This window comes from Syngnathus scovelli, chromosome 6 (genome assembly GCF_024217435.2).
Source record: "Syngnathus scovelli strain Florida chromosome 6, RoL_Ssco_1.2, whole genome shotgun sequence".
NCBI classification, from domain to species: domain Eukaryota; kingdom Metazoa; phylum Chordata; class Actinopteri; order Syngnathiformes; family Syngnathidae; genus Syngnathus; species Syngnathus scovelli.
In genome coordinates, this window is record NC_090852.1 from 6057362 (window position 1) to 6083221 (window position 25860).

Genomic DNA, 25860 nt, shown 5'->3' on the forward strand with positions numbered 1-25860 from the left:
AAGATGTGGACACATGGGAGATAGGAAAAATGTATGTGCTTGCATGTGTTGAATGCAAGATGAAGTGAAGCTGGGCCAGAGCAGCGAGTGATCCAAGCGCTTTTGGGACTGCAATGTGAATGAACAATCATTCTGTCGGTCACAATATATTTAAATAGTATCCTATATATATGTACGTCAACACGATTAAGTCATGTAGCGTTCAAACTCGAGAACTTCATTGGACCACTGAGTAAAAGCGACAAATCAAACGGTGTGGCTTGAGTGAATTTTAAGATGGACTGTGATTGAATGGGAAATAACACCCGCATTTATTTCTCTCCCTGGCATCTCTCATAAAGTCTTTATAAAGTATGCATGGTCTTGATCTATCACATAATCTATCAACGCCTCAGCCGCGGAAAGACTAAATTAACAAGTCGGCTCGAAATAGATGGCTTTCATATGAAAACCGCAACATATTATACAAACAACGGCTAGCAGGGTGATTCGTTTTCCCGTTTTCGGTAGGAAGGCCCGCCTTTGTGAAAGTTGCACTGATGAAAGATTACACTCATATATCCTGCACCAACTTCTTATAATCCATCAAGACTTTCCATTAGATTCAGGATCATGATTATTGATTAAGCTTCTCACCGCTGCTGGATTCAAATCCCTTGCCATCCAAAACTTTCCTTGCCACTTTGCATCTCCTGAGTGTCACGACTTTTTGTGAAATACCAATGGAACTGAAGAAGCTTCTTCTGTTTAGTGGTCCCACAGCTTTGGAATCTTATGGCGTCTTCACACGGTTACAAACAAGCCATTAGTCAACTGCCTCTCTCGTGCCCTTGACTTTATTGACTGGAATCCGCGAGGTGGCTCTTGGGTACTCAGGAGGTCGACGAGTGTCCATCACTGTAATGAGTCTGTGAGCTGTAAACTAAGTCACCCATGACCAACATCGAATTACAGGTCTTATTTTGTAGTGGAAATAAATAAAACGAATAAAATGGGATCGTATTGAATGGTTTTACTATCCTCTCCTGGTTGGTTTGTTAACCGTTTCTCCTCAGCTCTTTAATATGTATAACAATACCTTTAACTCTCGGTGCAGTAGTTGTCAAACTATATATTTCCAGGAAGCACCGATGCTGCTGTGCCTCACGTGTTTTTCCACCTAGCACTTGCACAGTTAGCTAACTGCAATAATGCCTAAGCTAATAATTCTCAGTGCGCGTTTACAAAATTGGGAGTGGTACTCACTATTTACACTACAGTTTTAATTTGACCCGAAGAGCATTTGCTGCAGTGTTCAAGTCCTCGGACAGCAATTTCAGAATGCTTAAGCTAACGCCAGTTGCCCTTTTCTTATCGAGATCATTGGGGGGAAGACTCTAGCCTTGTTTCCACCCTGGAGCTCAGACTGCTGGAGCGCATCAGTGTGCGTGAAAGCACTTGAGTGCTTATACAGTCAAGTACAAGGGGATGGTCCGATTTCGCACATAACATGATAGCGTGTTCAATTTATGGATGAGTTTACAAAGACCTTCAGAATGAGGTCAAACAGTACATATACAATGATGCTGTGGCCCCAATTAACTACCATACTGCAACTGTATTTCACTTGTTATTTTCTATTTATCTTGTAATGTATTTCCAAAAAAATATCTAAATTTACTTTACAATCTTAATTTTGTTCAAACTCCTCTATCACAGGATGGCCCTTTCAGCCATTACTTTTTTATATTCCTGTAATACAATCATATATTTTCTTTCTACTTAAACTACAAAGAGGATTGCTGTTATCCACATGCGTCATTAACTAAAATCAGAAAGCCATATGCTCCCTTTCCCAAGGTAGGCTAAGTCACACTGAGACACAGTATAACACTTTTTATTTTCGGTCCGAGTATCAACAGCGCATTGGTGAAATTTCTACACTGCTCCTCATCAAGCTATCTTAAAAAAGCAGGCGGAGGTAAACATGCTCTAATCCATTAGCTATACTTTTGCATATATTAAATTTAGCTAACACTATCCCCTTACTTTCACCTCATGCAAACACGCAAAGGTTTGCATTCATTTAGTAAAACATATTTGTTACACTTTTATTCAGTCACCTACACGGAAACAAGCCTTCCTTTTAGTTGTGTTGTCCACCCGTATGATCTCACACACGCACACACTAATAAACATTCAAGTTCAAGTTCAAGTTCAAGTTTACTTTATTGTCAAAAATCCTATGTAACAGGGTTACCACAGAAGTTTGAAATTGTGTTTGACCAGTCTCCAATGTGCAGTTTAACTAAAAACATTTAAACAAGACATTGACATAAATCTCTTTCTTTCTCACACACACGCACACACGCACACACGCACACACGCACACACGCACACACACACACACACACACACACACACACACACACACACACACACACACACACACACATCCTTGTTAACCTCCCTCTGCAGGACCCAACTTACTTTACCGAGTTCTGGGGTCCACCCTTTCTAGTGGTCCAAGAACTATGAAAAAAATCAGGCAAGTCCCAAAAAAAATCTTGTTACTAAAAATCACTTTCAATAAACACAATTTGAAACTTTTTTTTTCATGTCAGTTTTTCAGTCATATCTGGGGCCTGTTTCTAACATTCCGGCTTTGCAGGGTCCACCTTTACACACATGAGATTTTTAGTCAGTTATGGGGATCGCTTTTAATATTTCAACCTTAAGAGGTCTACCTATACACACATTATTTTTTTAGCCAGTTATGGAGCTTGCTGTTAAGATTTAAGACTTGTTAGGTCTGCCTTTATAATGAGGATCTATCAAGTTCAACCCCAACCCTAATCTAACCCAAACATGCATTTGTGTGGACTTAATCATTTGAGAAAACCTAAAAATGTTGTTAGTGTTATTAATACTTTCATCTGGCTAAATATACGAGATATACATTGAAATGTGCATTCTAAAATACATTCTGAAGTCTTTATTCAGATTCTGGTCCATTTTCCTTGGTCACAGTCTTAATATTCTTCAATTTGTTCAGTCATATTGGTACATTTTAAAATATTTAAATTCTGCATTTTAGCTAACTATAAAGTACACAGGATTTACAAGTAATAATTGTCTTGAGTCAAAATTTTAAATGGACACATTACAAATGTAGCCAATGAATAAAGGAACTTATTTAATCTAACATTTACGAACAGGAGAAGTGGAGCATAAAAAAAATCACAAACAAATAGTGAACAAATGGTGAAACAGGACCAGCCATGTGTTTCTATCTCTGTTAAGGGAAGCTGTTTCACTCATATTTTCTCCTCATGGTGGTTATTCTCTTTTTGACAAAGTACTTAACAGCTCGGTGCTTGTGGTTCTGCAGCAATGCATCTCTCGCAGTCAAGCTTACCAGGAACCTGATTTGTCAATATATACTTCCTTGAATGTTTATTTACTGCAGCACATTCCTCTGGGGTCCAGCTTCTTTTCACAACTTTTCCGTTACCTAAGGGCATAGGAAGAGCACTTTTTAGTTTACAACTTAATTAGAACAAAATTGCATAAAGAATACATTCACTTTATGTACAATTATCAGACAATATAATTCAAATGAGATATTTTATAACGTCAACTATCTTTGTCAACAGTGATGAGCCTACAATAGACATAAGTAAATCAGTTAATATCTGAGATATTAATCCGGTCATTTAAGTTGCTAGGTGGTCTTCAGTGTCAGCTGTTTTGATATTAACAAAATTAAAAATAGATGCACAAAAGGGTAACATTAGAATGCCCCCAGTTTTGGTGGTGGGGGAAAGAGGTCTCTCATTTTCTTGACTACTTTTAAGCAGTTTTGCATTTGACCAGAATGTCACTGCTGGTAGATGAAGCAATTCCTGGACCCTACAGAGGTTGCACAGGCAGTCAAACTCCACCATGGCAGCACATTGGGATGCACCATTTCTCTGACAAAACCATTAAGAACAGATACAAGTTGTTGCAAAATCAGGGAAAATAAAAAATAAAAATCAGAGAAAAACTTTTTTCAGACAGTGTTTTACATGTATGGGGAATTTGCTTTGATAACGTGCTACACATGGACAAACAAAGATGATAAAAGTAAATTTGGAAATATATAGTGTGTAAAAAATTAAATGCAAGCTGTATAAGAATGGTATCTGCCTTGGTGTGACAATGTGTGAATTTGCATATTCACTAATAGGTTAATCTAGAGCAATTTTTCTTTCTCTCTTTTGAGGTAAATGTGTCATGTATACATTACCCCTATTTAAAAATAGATGTAAACAAACATCTCACATATAATCAAGGTTAGCAATGACCTGTAACTCACATGAGAAAGGATGGGTCAATTTTCATTTTATGACAAAATTCAAAAGTTTAGACCGTACATGTCTAAGAAAAAAAGTCAAGTGGTGTTTAATATATCTTGCTTGGGTCATCTAAATCTTAGTAAGCAGCATATGTGAGGATAATTAGATACTGATACAGTAGTAACAATTCGGCAATTTAAAAGCAACTGTGATAAAGTTATATATTGAAAAGGATTACTCTAAACTCACCTCCCTTTTTGGCAGACTTTTCATTACTTGGGCCACGAGATGCGGAGGTACAAGAGGTCACTTCTATCACTTCTGGGATCAGCCCATCTGAAATGATGATTTTTAAGTACAGAAAAAAAACACAGTATAGCAATATTCTAAAACAAAAATTAACTGCACCTGTATACGAATGCTTGGTCAAATTTAATATACTCTTGTTTTGAGCAGATTGATTTGCAGAGGTACAGAGCAGTCCTTTTGGGAATCATTGTCAGTATCATCACTGTCTGAGTAGTCCACTTTGAGAAACTCCTTTGATAATTGATAGCTCTATGGAGGGAATTAAAAGAAATGTGTTGTTAGTTTCTGCAAGCTACTCTTATATGCTGTATTAATATAAAGACTAGAATTTCTTTGCTCAAAATAATTAAAATTTCTGTCCAATATCTTAACTGGTAGACGACCGGTGCTGTACACATCCTCTGAAATATGCCAAAACCTTATATCACAGGAAATTTTACATATAAAACATGGAAAAGGCTCCAAAATTTACAACAAAGAAGCCACAAGAAACCATATTTCAGAAATCTGTTATGTGTGTGTGAATGATTGGCTTGGTTGGAATAACCATGACAACCTTAGATCCATACGGAGGGCCCCACAAGTAGCCATCAGAAATCTGTTATGTGTGTGTGAATGATTGGCTTGGTTGGACACCCATGGGCGCATGTTTCAACAATCCATCTATAGGTGTGTGTGCCACTGGTTCGTTTGGGCTCTATGAGGAGAACCACTAAAACCGTGTGATCCAATGGTTGGCTGAATGCTGTTTAAGGTACCTTCTGACTAAAGAACAGCTTTCCAACTAAAAGCTGTAAACTAAGAGAAAAAGAAAAGGTCTACAAAGTTTATTTCTTACAACAAAGTCGCACTGAATGTTACCTGTTGGCTGGCATCTTGTTTGATGTTATCATCAGGGTCAGAGTCCTGCCAAGTTCTGGCTGGTTCAGGCAGCGCACCATCAACAGGAGCCTGAGAGCCTGTCACCTGGAATTAAAACCACAAATAACTTACCAACATCATACAGACACCACAAATGACAGACTCAAGACCTGTATAGTTAAATCATGTGAAGTTAGTCCCCCGAAACCAAACAAGCTTTTCTAACTAAAGTGTTCCAGTCAGTTCTGGATGTCTAATCAGGTCCTATAACAGCATCTTTATGGATGTAGTGGAGCATCCTTCAGCATGACACTTTAGCCGTTTAGCTGTTGAGGATGTGTGGAACTATAGCTGTAATATAATCAGCCTCCATAATGTCCATAACCAAAATATGATCTAAAAACATGAGACAACCTTCGATCCATACGGAGGGCCCCACAAGTAGCCATCAGAAATCTGTTGTTATGTGAGTGTGAATGATTGGCTTGGTTGGAATAACCAAGACAACTTTAGATCCATACGGAGGGCCCCACAAGTAGCCATCAGAAATCTGTTATGTGTGTGTGAATGATTGGCTTGGTTGGACACCCATGGGCGCATGTTTCAACAATCCATCTATAGGTGTGTGTGCCACTGGTTCGTTTGGGCTCTATGAGGAGAACCACTAAAACCGTGTGATCCAATGGTTGGCTGAATGTTGTTTAAGGTACCTTCTGACTAAAGAACAGCTTTCCAACTAAAAGCTGTAAACTAAGAGAACAAGAAAAGGTCTACAAAGTTTATTTCTTACAACAAAGTCTAACTGAATGTTACCTGTTGGCTGGCATCTTGTTTGATGTTATCATCAGGGTCAGAGTCCTGCCAAGTTCTGGCTGGTTCAGGCAGCGCACCATCAACAGGAGCCTGAGAGCCTGTCACCTGGAATTAAAACCACAAATAACTTACCAACATCATACAGACACCACAAATGACAGACTCAAGACCTGTATAGTTAAATCATGTGAAGTTAGTCCCCAAAACCAAACAAGCTTTTCTAACTAAAGTGTTCCAGTCAGTTCTGGATGTCTAATCAGGTCCTATAACAGCATCTTTATGGATGTAGTGGAGCATCCTTGAGCATGACACTTTAGCCGTTTAACTGTTGAGGATGTGTGGAACTATAGCTGTAATATAATCAGCCTCCATAATGTCCATAACCAAAATATGATCTAAAAACATGAGACAACCTTCGATCCATACGGAGGGCCCCACAAGTAGCTATCAGAAATCTGTTATTATGTGTGTGTGAATGATTGGCTTGGTTGGAATAACCAAGACAACTTTAGATCCATACGGAGGGCCCCACAAGTAGCCATCAGAAATCTGTTATTATGTGTGTGTGAATGATTGGCTTGGTTGGAATAACCAAGACAACTTTCGATCCATACGGAGGGCCCCACAAGTAGCCATCAGAAATCTTTTATGTGTGTGTGAATGATTGGCTTGGTTGGACACCCATGGGCGCATGTTTCAAATATCCATCTATAGGTGTGTGTGCCACTGGTTCGTTTGGGCTCTATGAGGAGAACCACTAAAACCGTGTGATCCAATGGTTGGCTGAATGCTGTTTAAGGTACCTTCTGACTAAAGAACAGCTTTCCAACTAAAAGCTGCAAACTAAGAGAACAAGAAAAGGTCTACAAAGTTTATTTCTTACAACAAAGTCTAACTGAATGTTACCTGTTGGCTGGCATCTTGTTTGATGTTATCATCAGGGTCAGAGTCCTGCCAAGTTCTGGCTGGTTCAGGCAGCGCACCATCAACGGGAGCCTGAGAGCCTGTCACCTGGAATTAAAACCACAAATAACTTACCAACATCATACAGACACCACAAATGACAGACTCAAGACCTGTATAGTTAAATCATGTGAAGTTAGTCCCAAAAACCAAACAAGCTTTTCTAACTAAAGTGTTCCAGTCAGTTCTGGATGTCTAATCAGGTCCTATAACAGCATCTTTATGGATGTAGTGGAGCATCCTTGAGCATGACACTTTAGCCGTTTAACTGTTGAGGATGTGTGGAACTATAGCTGTAATATAATCAGCCTCCATAATGTCCATAACCAAAATATGATCTAAAAACATGAGACAACCTTCGATCAATACGGAGGGCCCCACAAGTAGCTATCAGAAATCTGTTATTATGTGTGTGTGAATGATTGGCTTGGTTGGAATAACCAAGACAACTTTAGATCCATACGGAGGGCCCCACAAGTAGCCATGAGAAATCTGTTATTATGTGTGTGTGAATGATTGGCTTGGTTGGAATAACCAAGACAACTTTCGATCCATACGGAGGGCCCCACAAGTAGCCATCAGAAATCTGTTATGTGTGTGTGAATGATTGGCTTGGTTGGACACCCATGGGCGCATGTTTCAAATATCCATGTATAGGTGTGTGTGCCACTGGTTCGTTTGGGCTCTATGAGGAGAACCACTAAAACCGTGTGATCCAATGGTTGGCTGAATGCTGTTTAAGGTACCTTCTGACTAAAGAACAGCTTTCCAACTAAAAACTGTAAACTAAGAGAACAAGAAAAGGTCTACAAAGTTTATTTCTTACAACAAAGTCTAACTGAATGTTACCTGTTGGCTGGCATCTTGTTTGATGTTATCATCAGGGTCAGAGTCCTGCCAAGTTCTGGCTGGTTCAGGCAGAGCACCGTCAACAGGAGCCTGAGAGCCTGTCACCTGGAATTAAAACCACAAATAACTTACCAACATCATACAGACACCACAAATGACAGACTCAAGACCTGTATAGTTAAATCATGTGAAGTTAGTCCCCAAAACCAAACAAGCTTTTCTAACTAAAGTGTTCCAGTCAGACCTGATGTCTAATCAGGTCCTATAACAGCATCTTTATGGATGTAGTGGAGCATCCTTCAGCATGACACTTTAGCCGTTTAGCTGTTGAGGATGTGTGGAACTATAGCTGTAATATAATCAGCCTCCATAATGTCCATAACCAAAATATGATCTAAAAACATGAGGCAACCTTTGATCCATACGGAGGGCCCCACAAGTAGCCATCAGAAATCTGTTAGTGTGTGTGTGTGAATGATTGGCTTGGTTGGAATAACCAAGACAACTTTAGATCCATACGGAGGGCCCCACAAGTAGCCATCAGAAATCTGTTATGTGTGTGTGAATGATTGGCTTGGTTGGACACCCATGGGCGCATGTTTCAACAATCCTTCTATAGGTGTGTGTGCCACTGGTTCGTTTGGGCTCTATGAGGAGAACCACTAAAACCGTGTGATCCAATGGTTGGCTGAATGCTGTTTAAGGTACCTTCTGACTAAAGAACAGCTTTCCAACTAAAAGCCGTAAACTAAGAGAACAAGAAAAGGTCTACAAAGTTTATTTCTTACAACAAAGTCTAACTGAATGTTACCTGTTGGCTGGCATCTTGTTTGATGTTATCATCAGGGTCAGAGTCCTGCCAAGTTCTGGCTGGTTCAGGCAGCGCACCGTAAACAGGAGCCTGAGAGCCTGTCACCTGGAATTAAAACCACAAATAACTTACCAACATCATACAGACACCACAAATGACAGACTCAAGACCTGTATAGTTAAATCATGTGAAGTTAGTCCCCAAAACCAAACAAGCTTTTCTAACTAAAGTGTTCCAGTCAGACCTGATGTCTAATCAGGTCCTATAACAGCATCTTTATAGATGTAGTGGAGCATCCTTCAGCATGACACTTTAGCCGTTTTGCTGTTGAGGATGTGTGGAACTATAGCTGTAATATAATCAGCCTCCATAATGTCCATAACCAAAATATGATCTAAAAACATGAGACAACTTTTGATCCATACGGAGGGCCCCACAAGTAGCCATCAGAAATCTGTTAGTGTGTGTGTGTGAATGATTGGCTTGGTTGGAATAACCAAGACAACTTTAGATCCATACGGAGGGCCCCACAAGTAGCCATCAGAAATCTGTTATGTGTGTGTGAATGATTGGCTTGGTTGGACACCCATGGGCGCATGTTTCAACAATCCATCTATAGGTGTGTGTGCCACTGGTTCGTTTGGGCTCTATGAGGAGAACCACTAAAACCGTGTGATCCAATGGTTGGCTGAATGCTGTTTAAGGTACCTTCTGACTAAAGAACAGCTTTCCAACTAAAAGCTGTAAACTAAGAGAACAAGAAAAGGTCTACAAAGTTTATTTCTTACAACAAAGTCTAACTGAATGTTACCTGTTGGCTGGCATCTTGTTTGATGTTATCATCAGGGTCAGAGTCCTGCCAAGTTCTGGCTGGTTCAGGCAGCGCACCATCAACAGGAGCCTGAGAGCCTGTCACCTGGAATCAAAACCACAAATAACTTACCAACATCATACAGACACCACAAATGACAGACTCAAGACCTGTATAGTTAAATCATGTGAAGTTAGTCCCCAAAACCAAACAAGCTTTTCTAACTAAAGTGTTCCAGTCAGACCTGATGTCTAATCAGGTCCTATAACAGCATCTTTATGGATGTAGTGGAGCATCCTTCAGCATGACACTTTAGCCGTTTTGCTGTTGAGGATGTGTGGAACTATAGCTGTAATATAATCAGCCTCCATAATGTCCATAACCAAAATATGATCTAAAAACATGAGACAACTTTTGATCCATACGGAGGGCCCCACAAGTAGCCATCAGAAATCTGTTAGTGTGTGTGTGTGAATGATTGGCTTGGTTGGAATAACCAAGACAACTTTAGATCCATACGGAGGGCCCCACAAGTAGCCATCAGAAATCTGTTATGTGTGTGTGAATGATTGGCTTGGTTGGACACCCATGGGCGCATGTTTCAACAATCCTTCTATAGGTGTGTGTGCCACTGGTTCGTTTGGGCTCTATGAGGAGAACCACTAAAACCGTGTGATCCAATGGTTGGCTGAATGCTGTTTAAGGTACCTTCTGACTAAAGAACAGCTTTCCAACTAAAAGCTGTAAACTAAGAGAACAAGAAAAGGTCTACAAAGTTGATTTCTTACAACAAAGTCTAACTGAATGTTACCTGTTGGCTGGCATCTTGTTTGATGTTAACATCAGGGTCAGAGTCCTGCCAAGTTCTGGCTGGTTCAGGCAGAGCACCGTCAACAGGAGCCTGAGAGCCTGTCACCTGGAATTAAAACCACAAATAACTTACCAACATCATACAGACACCACAAATGACAGACTCAAGACCTGTATAGTTAAATCATGTGAAGTTAGTCCCCAAAACCAAACAAGCTTTTCTAACTAAAGTGTTCCAGTCAGACCTGATGTCTAATCAGGTCCTATAACAGCATCTTTATGGATGTAGTGGAGCATCCTTCAGCATGACACTTTAGTCGTTTTGCTGTTGAGGATGTGTGGAACTATAGCTGTAATATAATCAGCCTCCATAATGTCCATAACTAAAATATGATCTAAAAACATGAGACAACTTTCGATCCATACGGAGGGCCCCACAAGTAGCCATCAGAAATCTGTTATTGTGTGTGTGTGAATGATTGGCTTGGTTGGAATAACCAAGACAACTTTAGATCCATACGGAGGGCCCCACAAGTAGCCATCAGAAATCTGTTATGTGTGTGTGAATGATTGGCTTGGTTGGACACCCATGGGCGCATGTTTCAACAATCCTTCTATAGGTGTGTGTGCCACTGGTTCGTTTGGGCTCTATGAGGAGAACCACTAAAACCATGTGATCCAATGGTTGGCTGAATGCTGTTTAAGGTACCTTCTGACTAAAGAACAGCTTTCCAACTAAAAGCTGTAAACTAAGAGAACAAGAAAAGGTCTACAAAGTTTATTTCTTACAACAAAGTCTAACTGAATGTTACCTGTTGGCTGGCATCTTGTTTGATGTTATCATCAGGGTCAGAATCCTGCCAAGTTCTGGCTGGTTCAGGCAGAGCACCGTCAACAGGAGCCTGAGAGCCTGTCACCTGGAATTAAAACCACAAATAACTTACCAACATCATACAGACACCACAAATGACAGACTCAAGACCTGTATAGTTAAATCATGTGAAGTTAGTCCCCAAAACCAAACAAGCTTTTCTAACTAAAGTGTTCCAGTCAGACCTGATGTCTAATCAGGTCCTATAACAGCATCTTTATGGATGTAGTGGAGCATCCTTCAGCATGACACTTTAGTCGTTTTGCTGTTGAGGATGTGTGGAACTATAGCTGTAATATAATCAGCCTCCATAATGTCCATAACCAAAATATGATCTAAAAACATGAGACAACTTTCGATCCATACGGAGGGCCCCACAAGTAGCCATCAGAAATCTGTTATTGTGTGTGTGTGAATTATTGGCTTGGTTGGAATAACCAAGACAACTTTAGATCCATACGGAGGGCCCCACAAGTAGCCATCAGAAATCTGTTATGTGTGTGTGAATGATTGGCTTGGTTGGACACCCATGGGCGCATGTTTCAACAATCCTTCTATAGGTGTGTGTGCCACTGGTTCGTTTGGGCTCTATGAGGAGAACCACTAAAACCATGTGATCCAATGGTTGGCTGAATGCTGTTTAAGGTACCTTATGACTAAAGAACAGCTTTCCAACTAAAAGCTGTAAACTAAGAGAACAAGAAAAGGTCTACAAAGTTTATTTCTTACAACAAAGTCTAACTGAATGTTACCTGTTGGCTGGCATCTTGTTTGATGTTATCATCAGGGCCAGAGTCCTGCCAAGTTCTGGCTGGTTCAGGCAGCGCACCGTCAACAGGAGCCTGAGAGCCTGTCACCTGGAATCAAAACCACAAATAACTTACCAACATCATACTGAGAGTAATTCAAATAAAAGAGACAAAAATCTTCATTTTTTTAATAACAAATTAATATTCCAACTTGCATACTTGATCTTACTGACTTACTTTTTCACGCTATGGCCATTTAGAATCACCATAGTTGTAATCGATTTCAGTTCCCATTTCTATGTTTTTGATGGCAAAAAGGCACAAATGGGGCTCGTCATTTACTATTTTTTTCATGGTGCAGTTTGGAGACTTGTGGTTGTCATTCACTAATCTTCCAAGAGAGCCATTCTCTGTTGATGCATCAATACTAGGAAAGAAAAAACAGAAATCAAACATTTTGTATCATATAACTAGTTTTTTAGTAAAATAAAAGTTGGCTTACATAAATAAAAACTTGCAACATTTCAAAAGAAAAGTTGAGAGGGAAACAATGTCTTTTTGAACGTCATAGCACTAAATAAAAAAAATTGTTAATGCCACAATCCTGATGTGTTATTGAAATATTGCTTCTGAGTGACTCACTAATTTAGGGTATTTTATTCCAGTCTCTTTCTAGAGTTCATAATTATTGTATAGAAAATATTTGGATATACATACCACCAGTAATGATTCTGCCATTCAAAGTCAAAGAGAAATGTACTCTCCTTTTCAGAGTACTTGCTTGTTTGGCATTTTTCTGCTGACAGAAGTTGACCACTGTATTCTAAGATGAACTCTCCTTGTTCAAAGTGCTGGGTAGCAAACACGCCTCTTCCTGCAAGGACATTTTATATAAAACCATTGGTTATGAGAAAATATTTCTTTAAGATACACCTTTAACCAAATAATTGTGGTGTTATCTTACAATTTTAATACTAAGTTCTCGCTTAGAAACAGAAATACAACAACCAATCTGAATTTGATTGTTTTTTGTGTTGTTTTATAAAATAAATAAATATATACTTAATGGATAAATGGTCTAAAAATGAGTTTATTACCTTTTTGATCATCAATAAATTTTTCCACTAGTCCAGGTTTGTCCTTTGAGGATTAAATGTAAAAGGCTGCTTCATCAGCAGGCTTTTTTCTTGCTTTCCTTTTGGACATTTCTGGCTCTAAAAAATAATTCAAAACATGGCAGAGAGAACTTTAACAAGCACTCTATATTAATTTTAAAAGATTTGTAATCATCCACTGTATAAAGACTGAAGGAATAAGCCTGGCCTGAGAACTAACAGAACAAGAGTGATTAAAGAAAGAATATTTTTCAGAAAATACTGATATATTAATGAAAATGTTTGTCGGTTTGAAGCTGAGCTTTGTTACTTTTAACTAGTCACAGTTCCAACCAGGTGCTGCATCCAAAGAAAAGTTATTTCAATAGTTTTACCAGTATAACTCGTTATACTTTTCAGGAGCTACCAACTCGTTTTTATTATGTTTGTGTTTGAAAAGTGAACGTAGCATCCTGATTAGCGGTAGCTAATTAGCCAATAAGCTAGTTTCCGGATAGTTTTATTTGCGTCAGAATGCTTGTGTTATTTAAAGAAAGCATTCTTCTTACATGATAGAAAACCACCGAGAAATACAGAAGACATGCAGATATATCATAACACTGAGCTTTACCACGTGTTTGACGAGTTTTGAAGTGGTTTCGGCAATTACGGCCAGAGTCCGGTTCTGGCGTTAGCAATTATGAAACATTAGCACATCGAAATCATCCTGAATATAACACGGAGCAATTATACATTCTGTCGTTCTCTTTTACACCATTGTTTTTAAAACCACTGCAAGCTAAGATGAATAACAAGTTAAAAAGCCGGACTGTCTGAGGGGAAAACGTTACGCCATCCGAGTGACAATATACCGAATCCGAAGCCATAATCATTGCATATAAACCCCTCGGGGTCTGGACAAAAAGCATTTCTACATCAGTTTCTTGTACTTAGTATTTACATGCAGTTGATTTACTCACCGTGTATGTTGTGTTTCGTTATGAGCAGCGTGTCTTCGTCGCGGAGCAGTCTCAGTCTGGCGCAGTCACACGTGGCGAAGTGACGTTAAGCTGGTGGTTTTAGCCGCATGAAGCTAACACATGCAATACCTGCTGATTTAACTAATATGTAAACTGATGGTAAAGAATAAATTACTAGCTTATGATCAGGGGATGCTTTGAGAATAATTGTCAATTTTGGCTATGTGAAGCCCTTTGAGACTGTTTGTGATTTAGGGCTATACAAATAAACTTGACTTGACTTGACTATTTATTTATACCTTTATTTTGATGTTTAGAACATGAAAAATGCACGAGACAGTTTTTAAAATAAGCCTAATAGAATGAGCGTATTTTTATAAAGCAAGTGTAATGAATATTAAATAACGTAGATAAACTGCAATTGTAATGCAGGAATTTTATGTTTACAGTATTATTTTAGCTGCTATGGTTACTAAAATAATAATTACCTGGTTTAAATCTACAGGAAATAGAATTTTATTTTCTTAATCAACACTCGGATCACGAGGTGCCCTGATTGGTTGAATCACACACACTTCCGGTAGTGTGTATACTTGCAATACCACTTGCCATGGTCGGGGGGCCGCTACTGAGCACACACACTTCACACACACAATTCTCAACATTGCGACCATGAGGGGTAAGTGAAAAAAATTCGTGAGGCATGTTGTTAGAGCATTTCAAGCTGTTTTAGAGTGGTTTCCCGAGTGGGGTCCATGATTTTGGACCCCACAACGACACAGGGCCCCACTTTGTTGGTGGGCTCCCTGTCTTCGGACCCCCCATACTAATAAAAACAAGTACACACACACACACACACACACACACACACACACACACACACACACAGCTAACTTACTCATACTGAATTTACAATTTCTTTCTCTGACATATTCATTCACAACATAAACACAGACAATGCACACTTACACATTGCAGTCATTCAAACACTAACATGCTGATAAATATGTGCAATACTATACAATAAAATACTCTCTCTCACATTCACACACACGCACACACACACACACGGTGTGTAATAAGAGTATTGACAATACAGACCCACACACACACGTTATTAACGCTCGAGCTAACATAAACACGGTGACATGAGAGGGCGACGTGTGTGCTTAGTGATGTTAAGACCTCCAAAAAGTGGTGAGACAAGTCAAACGGGGAGCGGTGGAAGCAGGACTTCACTATAATGCTATTGAGGAGCAATTATATGCACACGGGCCGAGAGCTACCGTGCGCCCACATCATCAGCTCGCTGCCGGGCACATAAACCAAGACAAAACGGTCTCTTGTGCTCCAGATGTATTATGTGGGTGGCATTATAAAATCTAATCCGAGTCGATTGTATTTGCCTAAGCATACGGAGCTGCCGGATGCAGTATCTCTGTTTGTATATACGCGTGTGCTTATGTGTGTGTGTGCGCCAGTGAGCGTTAGCCTCAATGTCCAATTTTCCTCTCTCCTCATCAAACTCCACTATCCTCTCTCCTTCAAAAGTGGCAAAACAATTATTGAGAGTGTAATTAAAGTATTGGCATTACAAGTGCAACAGTAATTGAATGACAGCTGAATGACAGCTAAATGACAGCGAGCCAGCCTCACCGCGCACTTTTCATTTTTGTGTTTTTTTGAGTGCCTTAACTAGTCGTGAGAGAATTCACAGACAACATTCTCACATGCATCAGAAGGCAGATGGGATGCGCTCACCATGAATGAGTAATGCTACCTGGGGCTGTTCACCTGCACTTTTTACATTCAATTAAATTCTGCTTGTATACAATTATTTTATGACCTGTCTAGAGCAGCTAATAAAAAACAAAACATTCATCACTGAGCTAGATGGTGAACCCAATCAAAGTCATTTTCCTTAAGACTCCATTAAAAGCCATTAAAACTCTGACCTTAAGCTACCTGATGTCACTCATTACAGTCTTCTTTTTCTAAATGTTCTGTAAACCTGTTTTATTGTTTTGTCTAATCTCTCCTAATGTGGTTAAACATTTAAAAACTGCAAAGTCCATTTCCATCTTTTAGCAGGCATATCCATGCAGTTCTCATGAACATCTTGTTTTACTTTTTATTATGCTAAATGCATTATGCATTAGAATATAGTAGAACTCCCTATGAAGGTGAAAACAGAGACCTGACATTTAGTTGGAAAATCAAAATGGACGCTCGGATATCAGCGCAGCGTGTTTGAACAGGCACTGTTGTTGCTGAAAGATACAGTCAAACGCTCCTGTGGTCACGCAAATTGGATTCCAACCAACATTTTTGTCAACAAAGTAGTGCACTCAGATGTGTTTATCAATAATCAGTTCCACACAATCGATTATGACGCCCATCCCAAGATAAAACGCGACTTCAAACATTGTCTCTGCAGTTGGTAAACATTCTAGGAAGTCAACTGTTTGACCTCGTAATGGATCATTCCAAATTCTTTGAGGAAATTGCGTCTAATTCTCGTAAGTTAGCCGTCAACTTGATTAGGACAATTTACTACAAAATTCTTGAGCGGAAACTTGTCAAAGCAGAATTGGCAGCTGGCCCAAAGTGGGAGGAGCTGTGCAAGCGTTCAAGTGCGGCAGCTAAGTGAAGGAGCGTTGAAAGGTGTAATCGTTGTGATCCTCTCTTTGTATGAGAAACAGCCTGCTTCCTAACTACAATTCACACCGTCGAGAGTACACCAGAAGAAGAGAGTAACTTCACAACGAACGGCATTATATTTGTTCAGGGGCTGTTGCTCAAATGAGACAAAAGGGACAATCATATTTCCCCGGTGGCTACCTTTTTTTCCCCAGGTGACCTCTCATCTATCAGAGGCGACCCTCCACAATGGTGCCGCTGATCTCATCCCCTTAAGCCGAGTGAAGGGAAAAGCTCTGGGGAAGAGACTACATTGGTTTAGAGGCACCTGTTTTTAGACTCCTTCTGGACAGGCGGCACCAAAAATATCCCTCATTAGCATCAGCCAGTGTCAATGCAAGGGCATATCAAAGTAATGAAATACATCCCATAACCTCCGCTGCCAGTGTTGCGAAGTAACAAAGTAGAAAGTCTTAGAAGATTTTTTTTAGGATTTTTTTTTTTCCAATGACCTTTCACCTTTACACACTTGACTGACTGATTGAGATCTCGGGGATTCATAGGGCGGGAAGGAGAAGTGAGAGAGTAACAAGGATAACTGCAATAGCTTCAGAGGCATCCATGGCCTCATTTAAGAAATTTGTTTGATGTGGTCAACGCTCAGAATAACTCTTGGGAAATACTTTGAAAAGTGTGCTTGCCCCAAAACACACCAGCTTCTGGTGTTCAAAAAGTTCTCCATCTAATCTGAAATAATATTCATTATATATTTTTTCAGTTGTCCTCGTTAGCTTATTTAGCTAGTTTTGTTACTTTGAAATTCGGGCATTCAAAGTCACATGTTGATTTTATCTCGGTGATGATCTGTTGATGTATCGCCTAGCTTAAAATCCAACAAACACTATTATGACACCATTTAACATACGGGCTAGTCTCTAAAATGAAGTTTTTGTTTTAGCCCGCAGCAAGCGCTATATAAATACAATTTCCTCTCCATAAGCACACGCAGTCCCCCACCGCCGCTGTCTGCTGCTTGACTGCCCATTGATGTGTTTGCTTGTAGAACTGTCAACAATTTACAGCGGCGTAACACCCAGCAGACTGAGACTTATTGACGACGACGCGCAGCTGCCGACTCTCTTCAGGATGGAATCGCTGGCTCATGGGTAATATAGTTTTCTTCGTGTGGCTTTCAGTTTGCCAAATCACAGACTGGAAGTTTCCCTTTGCATTATACTCAATTATAAATCGCAGAGGGACAGATTGGCAGCTTTAATTTTGACTCACAAGTATATTAATCAACGGCAACTCTGGAGCTAGCATACTTGCGGAGTGGCGTATGAGAATGGCTGCATTATCTGCATAAGCTGAAGAGATGTCACGGTTTGTCACATCAATGGAGACAGCGGCGCAATGGAAGAGAAGAATAAATGACAAGTCGGGGTGACACGCAGTCAGTGTACTTCAGACGCCGTCGCCTGACAAATCATAGTAAATGTGTGAGTTAGCTAACTACCGTGGGCATAGCTGAGGTGGGAGAAAAAAAAGGAGTGAGGATAAACTGAAGCAGAGAGAAGAGATTGAGGTTATTAGAAGCAATCAGAAAATGACCCTACATGCAGATAGATAATTTATTCCAGCTATTTTTCTTTGCTTTTGGTTTGACTTTTCAGAAAAGAAGCCAAATCGGCAAACCAGAAAAACAAGTCTCTAAAGAGAGAAGGACGTTTAAGGCATCACCTTGCCTGTGACAAAATCCTGACATCCCTCACTCCAAACATTTCCACAAGTTGCCTTCATTCAACCATTTGCGGACGACCATGAGAATTTAAAACTGACATTGAAGCAAGACTAACCTGTGAAAGGCAGCATAATGCCACAACAATATAAAAACAAAAAGCTGTTAGCTTTTCAAGTCACTAAATCGGAATCTACGAAGAAACACAAGCTTGAGTGCTGCCGAAGAATTCAGTTCAACATCTGGCTACATCTGCCCAAATAACAAGCAAATTCAAATGTATTGTAAGTAATGGTCTTGTTTTTCCAATTTTTTTTTCTTCTTCTCATTTTACTCGCAGCTCTGTTGAGAGCTCGCCGCAGTGCCCAGGGCAGACGCATACTAAATTGCCACAAAGCAAACTCGCTGGTAGCACGCACATTATTTATTGCGATTGGATTGGGGGGAAAACAAAGAGGCAGAACTAACCTGATCAAAGTTGATTTATTGACTGTCTTCAGCAGACCTATAGCTCCTTTCACGTGTCCCGGCCCAGATGGAGCAAGCCCGGAGTAACGAATGCTAAGAGGCAGCCTCTCAGCCCCGTCTCGATGAGGTTTGTTAAATTACCGAAAGGACAAACGGGGCGCTTGAGCTATTTGTATGCAACCTGACCTTTAGGACGATTGAGGTGCTCTCCGGAGCACAAACCGATCCAGGAAAGCTTCACAACAAAACGACAACAATACAATCGACATTGCGTTCTCTTCTCTTTGAATAAGGTTGCGTTTGTTTGCTGGGAAATTTCAAATCAATTTTTAGTGTCAACAATGATTGATAGTGTGCCATGAAGGAAAAGTGCATTTGGGATATGAAATAATGACATTCAATACGCCCAAGGAGAAATTCTGATACAAGAACAAGTGTATCTGAAATATTTTCTCGTGTTTTTGTTCTTCCCTGTTAATTATCCACAAAAAAAAAATATTGGACCGTTTGTTTGGTTTTCCTCTTTATTTTGTTCTATTTTTCATGTCTATGGATGAAAGTGAGTCAGATGTGAAAAATAATACAAAAATAGTTTGAGCCTCATACAGTTAGTTTGGTGGTTAAGAGAAAATTCCATCTAAGCTAAGCTAATGAGCGCGGTGATATCGATCACAACACTGAAACAAATATCAGATCAGTGATTTCATCCGTGTGACAAAAACACACCACTCCGCTTTAAAGATCAGTTAATGGCTCCGTTTTGCCATAAAATCCCAGCAATTATCTAACGGCTATGTGTGTGTGGAGTGCTTGCCATCGCATGATTTCAAAAGACTAATTGATGCAAAAATGAAATGTAAAACAGGATGTGTGTGTGTGTGTGTGTGTGTGCCTGTTCTACCGTGCACAGCCTCTTCTATTCTAGGCACCTCGAGGGGATTCCTCACAGTCCTGGAGGTTTGGACCTAAGATAACGGGGTGGGGGTGTGTTCAAGAGGAGTCCACAAGGGACCCTGGTACACACGTGTGCATGGACTGGTAAAATGACAAGTGTCACTTCCACTGCATTTCTAGCGGATTACTGTTTGCTTGAATGGTTGGGTGGTCACAAACAAATGATGTAATAATCTTGGTGGGGAGGGGACTGGCGCATCTCTTCCATCTGGTCCAGTTAGATTATGCAAACCTTTTCTCAAACCACAGCGACCAAAATAGGTTTAGACGGATCGGAGGAGGGGGGAAAAACATTAAGGAGGACTGCTTACGTGTCCTACCTAGAGGCTACGTAAGCTGCGGGTTGACAGGCCGCATCGTGGGGAAGGGGCGAGGAGTCCACACATCTGCTTGGCTGCGCCGGCGACTTAAAGAGGACGATGATGATGGCAAGCAGGCCAACGGTTGCTTACGGCTTTTCACTGTGCGGCCCAAAAAACAACGAGGCATCGCCCCCCCTTCCCCCATAATTCTGACAGCATTGTCTGAGTCACTTTTCACTGTGGACATCATAGCCGTTTGTAATCTGCTCCTTTAAGTTATTCTGACACCCAAGAAAAATGAAACATTCAGAATGGACTGAGTCTACTTTGTTTACAAGTAGCTCCCTCTGAAAATCAGTGCAAATCATCCAGCCGCAGCAATGAATGCAAAACTCGAGCGGCCCTGTCGTACAAATGTAGACCTAAGCGCTATCATCAAAAAAAAAAAAAAACAATGGCACCACACATCTCCAGGTGACTCCATGCTACAGAAAAATGCGCATAAACTTGGAAAGCAGCGCTTGTATAATCCCCAATGCAGGCAACACCTCTAAGAAAAACGTACTGGTATTCTGCTATCCCCACAAATATCCACTTTCTTAAGTAATCTTTCATCCTTATCTCTAATTAAGTGCCAATCCTGATTACATGCTGCTCTGTATTTAAAATCAGACCACATTCATGACAAGGAATGGTCTTCTTTCCTGAAGAAAATGGCCTGAATTCCCCCAAGGCAATATTTTAAAATCACAAGGAAGCCTTCAAAAACTCATTTCCAACTCGGCAGCGGTTCCCGTGTCCTCAAGCTATCTTTCCGTTCCATCCATTTCTTTATCTCCGTTACACTGCCCAAACTCTAAATCTCTAAGTACATGCAGGTTTCATCCACCTGCTCAAGCAGGAGATACTTTATAGGCCACGTCCAGGCGCGCACAAACAGCAAATAGTGGCTAGTAAACAAAGGAAGACCTATGGGAGTTTTTTTTTTATTGTGTTTTACAGGTAGTTGAGGAAAGGAGGAGGATGTAATAGAATAGACATTAAGACAAAAAGCTTTTTCTATCTACTTCCTCAAGATATTCCAAGCTGACATTTTAAATCTATCCAAGTCTTGTGAGTCTTGGCATTTCCGAAGTAATACTTGCAATCACATAAGAAAGAATCAAATATTCACAAAAAATGGGACAGTGTCGCCCCACTATATTGGAAGTCATCCTTTGTGGGCCTGCTATATACAGTATCAGATTTTTAAAGCAACTAATTAATGCTACAGATATTTTCTAATTTAAAATTAGTTAGCATATATGCCTGTGATGTGTTTACGTTAGCCCAGTTTTACCATTTGTTTGAAGGTTTACATAACATCTATGCTAATTTCTAGTAGCGCATCAATATCCAGTTCATGTTAGCATTAAGTTAGCAAACTTTCATTAACAAAAATAATTTTTTGTACGTTTAAGTGTTTAAATATACATTGTTTTACTTCCTTTTTGTTTTTATGTGTTACTATCATAGTTAAATACAACTGAGTGACAAGCGACTTGAAGCAAGCATGCTGTGCTTCTCAACTGCAGAACTGTGCAAACAACAAAGTCATCTTCATTTACTAAAATTCACATTTGAGTAAGAACAGATGTGAATTTTTTTTTTAATACATTTTGTTTTGTCTCGATGAGATTAATTTAACAACAAAAATTTTATATGGTTTCTCCGTACTGGGCATTCATTGTATTACGATTTATGAATATGTCTGTGGTGTCTATATAAGATTTGACCGTATGCCCAGAAAGATATTGACTTCACTAATAAAGCATACAATTGAATCCAAGACTAATGGTAAATGCAGCACAGATGCTTCTCTAATTGCTATAGATCTATGTTTAAACTATGGCGTATAACCTTGGGTGAGTCATGTTTAATACATGACGCTTTATCGAGTGACTCCACGGAGCTCGCGAACTATCTTTTAATCAGAATCAGAAATCAGAATCAGAAAACCTTTATTGTCATTCTACATAGTACAATGAAATTGGAGACCTCCATCCAGTGCATGAGGTAGACACAAGTAACATAGTCAAGTAATCGACCAGTAGAAAAGTATGTAGATGAAATAATCAGAAACAGTAGTGCGGACAAAGTGCAGTAATAGTGCAGGAGGAAAGTGTCATCAGTGTCGGCTGGAGTTGAGGGCGGCTATGGCTTGGGGAAAGAAACTGTTTCTGAGTCTGTTTGTCCTGGTCTTCATTTGCCTGTAGCGTCTTCCAGAGGGCAACAGGTCAAACAGGGCGGAGCCAGGGTGGGAGCTGTCCGCTGAGATGGCCTTAGCCCTGCTGAGGCAGCGGGTAGTGTAGATGTCCGTAATGAGCTCTGTCGGGCACCCCGAGACAAAGGCAAGATTGTCGCAAGAAGCCGGCGGCCCCACACCTGTCGATGCTCAGCCACGTCTAATGTGCACTGGTGTGGCTGGCCGTCAGAGCTCGCTATGAGTGTTATTTGTTTGAAAAGCGACATTTAAGAGCAAACCTGAATGTGAATCCCCTCCCCGTCACGTGTCACAGCTTCCACCATGAGATTTACCTCAAACTTGCTATATTTACTTGTCCTCGACACAATGTTCCCCACGGCGACGGAAGCTTCATTTCTCCGAAACGTAGTGTGCTGTGGGATTTTAGCCATTTTGTTCTTCATTGTTAAATTTTGGTAAGTTTTCTCACAGTATCCCTGAAGAAGAGGCTGCTGAGTCTCAGAGGCTCAAAGGCGCACTAAAGTTTCAGCTCATGGTCAACCATGGATGCCAGTACAGTCCCTCGACTGTTTTTCACAGTTTCCAATTTTCGCCGGGCATTCGCAGCAATCACAGAATGTCACATTTGTCCATCTTATAGCGTTGTCTTAACCGTCTCATTTTGTTGCCCGAAACGTGATTGTGGCGGTCGCTGGGGACGTAACGTAAACGGACCGTAATTTCAGAGTCGACTCAGAGAGTAGACGAGACCAGAAATACCAAAGGGATCATGTGAGAAGCGATACTATGTCGTCCCATGCATGTATTATCCGACTAGGGTGGCTTAATCAACGAGTTAAAACGCCCGTTGTCTCGTTAGGACTTTCAAACACTACTGATGGGAAAACAAAACACTTTCCCTATGGATAATCACATAGCAGACATCATAATTTAGCAGCGTGAGTCTTATTTACTGCAGCACTCAGGAAGGGATACCACCATGGGCAAGATGCGACGAGATGATAGCATGACAATTATCATATACTAGAGTTCTTGTTTTTATTATGTAATCTACATGCTTTTTTTTGGGATGGTGAGTGAGTCGAGCGGAATCGCTGTTGCATTCTGGGAGCGCTCTGTGTGACCTGCGTGTTTGTTTTTGCGGACTGTGCAGCAGGATTGTGCCAGTGACCACACATTCAAACGCATGCAACTCACTGCGGGACAGCCGAGTCCAGATTTGACTGTTTGCTCGTGCGAACAGAGTTGGCAGGTTGACTGCCTGCCAACTCTGTGGGAAAATTTACTTCAACGATTCGTAGCCCAATATTTAAAAAGTCACCAATGTCGAGACAAATGGGGAGTACCTCATGATCTATATGCAATATGCATTTATATACTATATATATATATATATATATATATATATATATATATATATATATATATCCTTCCCATTGTGTTAGGGTAACTACAGGCCCGTTTTGAGTTTTAGCATGGCATGCATAAAAGTACTTCATATATTTGTATTTTGCGTTGAAACTTTTTGACAAAAAAGGGGGGTGTTCCGGGCATGTCCCACCGGTAGGAGACCCCGGGGACGACCCAGGACGGGCTGGAGAGACTATGTCTCTCAGCTGGCCTGGGAACGCCTTGGGATCCCCCGGCATGAGCTGGATGAAGTGGCTGGGGAGAGGGAAGTCTGGGAGTCCCTCCTGAAGCTGCTGCCCCCGCGACCCGACCCCGGATAAGCGGAAGAAGATGGATGGATGGATGGATGGATGGATGGATGGATGGATGGATGGATGGATGGATGGATGGATGGATGGATGGATGGATGGATGGATGGATGGATGGATGGATGGATGGATGGATGGATGGATGGATGGATGGATGGATGGATGGATGGATATATGCATCTTGTATGTCTCTGCCCTATTAAGTCCATGGCTGAACTCATTCATTTTCTCCTATGCATGCACAATTGCTGGCCTCCAATTGACTATGCTCCTCCAGATGCACAAATTCCCCTCTGCTGCCAAATCAAACAGTGGATGATACGCTAACAAGAGTAAGATGACTGATGGTCAATCAAAAACAATAAAAGTGATCATTTTTTAAAGTGGGAGGAAGCCAGAACAATAAGGGTGTTTTCCACCACTCAATGATATGATTTCTGTTTTTCTGTTCGGCGCTGTCATAACAGGCACAATCACGCTGGTTCCCATGAGTCTGCCCCCCCCCCCCCCTTCCCCCCATACCAGACTTTAAAGTTCTCAATCAGCCCAGTAAATGCGCATTTTGGTTGAGAGACACAAGTGTATATTTGGGCCCTCAATGTCCCACTTCATCTGTCCCTCCTGGCTTGGCTCATTACTCCCCTCCGTGCCTGCTCCACCTCCTGCTCCTCCTCGTCTCCACCTCGCTCCACATGGTGCCTCATGCAGTCGGGAAAAGTCAAAAGGACAGTGGTTCAAAGCCTTCTATCTTACATATGTGGACTTGGATATGGATGATAAGCCTAAGTAAATCCGAAATGGATTCAGGGAGGTACCTTCAAAGATTGTTATTTTGTACATTTATGTTTAATGTACACTGTATATACTTTTTGTGCCATTTTTGTTTGGTGGTGCGCTATGAGATATTTTTAATGCAAAATGTGTGCCTTGGCAAAATAAATGGTAAAAAACACTGGCAGCGGGTACGTAGATAATTGTTCTGGTGACAAAGCTGGAAACACTGCTGTCAACTGGGAAAAAAAGTAATTTCTATGCAGCAATTGGAAAGGAATTGCAAGAGCAACAAACTTTAGTTTTCTGTAAAACCTTCTCCTGCTCTTCTTTGACGAGAGAGCCGAGCCAAAAGGTGAAACTCTTGATTTGCCGGTTGACCGATGTTCCAACCCTATGGCTACGGGTTTTGGGTAGTGATTGAAAAGAACAACATCATGAGCAGAAATAATTCCTCCACAGGCTCGTCCTTGGAGATATAGTATCGCATTTTGAGAAGAGGCAGCAGAGCTGAAGCAGGCAGACCTTAGCGCTACAATTCCGTTTGGTTCATAAAGATTTTGGTGAACCCTGATCAGTTTTATATTTCCACCTCGGTTGGCAGACTCCCTTTTTTTTTTTTTTTGTAAATGTTAAAGCTTTTGCAAATAATGAAATACTCCAGATAAACATTTCTATTTTGTTCTTCTCATAATACAAATGTTATTGTCTGCCCGGTGGCATTTGATACCGTCCTGCCTGGCATTATTGTGCCAATTCTGAAACCAGATATATTTAGATATTC

General features: G+C 40.6%; 1 protein-coding gene and 1 long non-coding RNA gene across 4 annotated transcripts in view; both read right to left on the reverse strand.

The window, feature by feature from the left end:
* Positions 1 to 25860, reverse strand: part of syt7a (synaptotagmin VIIa) — a 92477-nt gene that overhangs the window by 52324 nt on the left and 14293 nt on the right. The gene's annotated exons all lie outside the window — the stretch shown is intronic.
* Positions 11093 to 23978, reverse strand: LOC125970154 (uncharacterized). Of its 2 annotated transcripts, XR_011086996.1 has the most exons (5): positions 14241 to 23978; positions 13264 to 13380; positions 12884 to 13040; positions 12170 to 12593; positions 11095 to 11463 (listed from the first exon to the last, which is right to left on the reverse strand). It is a non-coding gene; the product is annotated as an uncharacterized lncRNA (long non-coding RNA). The 2 variants fall into 2 exon arrangements; XR_011086995.1 differs by having other exon boundaries at positions 11093 to 11463; positions 13264 to 23978.